Source organism: Amblyomma americanum, chromosome 1 (genome assembly GCF_052857255.1).
Source record: "Amblyomma americanum isolate KBUSLIRL-KWMA chromosome 1, ASM5285725v1, whole genome shotgun sequence".
NCBI classification, from domain to species: Eukaryota; Metazoa; Arthropoda; class Arachnida; order Ixodida; family Ixodidae; genus Amblyomma; species Amblyomma americanum.
In genome coordinates this window covers 186,523,434-186,524,381 of record NC_135497.1, presented here as the reverse complement: position 1 = coordinate 186,524,381, position 948 = coordinate 186,523,434, and the positions used below count along the sequence as shown (strand labels likewise).

The 948-nt window shown below is 49.8% G+C and overlaps 1 pseudogene; it reads left to right on the top strand.

Moving 5' to 3' along the window:
- Window positions 1-235: 235 nt before the first annotated feature.
- LOC144116816 (U2 spliceosomal RNA) lies at window positions 236-396 on the top strand (annotated as a pseudogene).
- Window positions 397-948: the final 552 nt, after the last annotated feature.

Sequence of the window (948 nt, the reverse complement as noted above, 5' to 3'; positions counted from 1 at the left end):
AATCTGCATTCCGCAAACTTTTGTCCGTGGCTGTACCTTGTGCAAGTAAGTACCAGCGACAGATGACTGCTCGGAACTTTGCACGACCTACCGGAGCACACCCTTACGATGCCTTTGGCAAGCAACCTGGAAGGTTTGCCTCCGACCACCTATCGCAGTCTGGAATCATAAAAAGGCCTAAAGTAAACCTGTAAACCTAAGACAGTCTTTGCATCCTTCCAGCCGGCCCCAGGCGAACGCTTCTTCCATTCAACTTAGATTGAGATCCCGTATAATATCTGATACGGGTCCCAATTGGACTTATTTTAGGAAATGTGGCGGAGAGTTTGAAGGACGCTTCACTCCCGCCACCGGTTGGCCCGGTATTGCACTGCCTCCGGGATCGGCCTGGGTCATTCTACCGCGTGTTTTCTATCCTGTCTTTCTATCCCATCTTTCACTCTCCTATACTATCTGCACGTGGTAGCGATTGTGGCTCGTCTTGAGCCAGTGAGCAGGCCTGTGCACTTTCCTTTTCTTTCTTCCTTGCAATAACAGACAGACATTCAACCGCGTCGTTAAGAGACGGCCTTCAAGTCGGCGCGAGGATCGTTTTTTTTTCTCTTCGCCGCTCTTTCACTCCACTCCTGCGTTCCTTTTTGCACACGTCATGGGAGACCACCCGAAGGTGTCACAACCTGCAGGCCTTAACGCAGCATGGCACAAAACCTCAGCCCCAGCTCCGAGTAAACTGTTCTTCCCCGCTCTCAATGAAATTTTACGGCGTCACTAGCATTTGTACCAGGCTAAAGATGCAGTGCATGCAGCATATAATCGGCACAGCGGTGGCTCCCATACTGAATATCTCCTCGAGAATTTCGACACTTTAAATCGTGAGTAGTTTCTACGATTAGCTAGCGGGAGCGCCCCGTGCGTGAAATTCGTGTTTACATTTAACTCGATTAAATG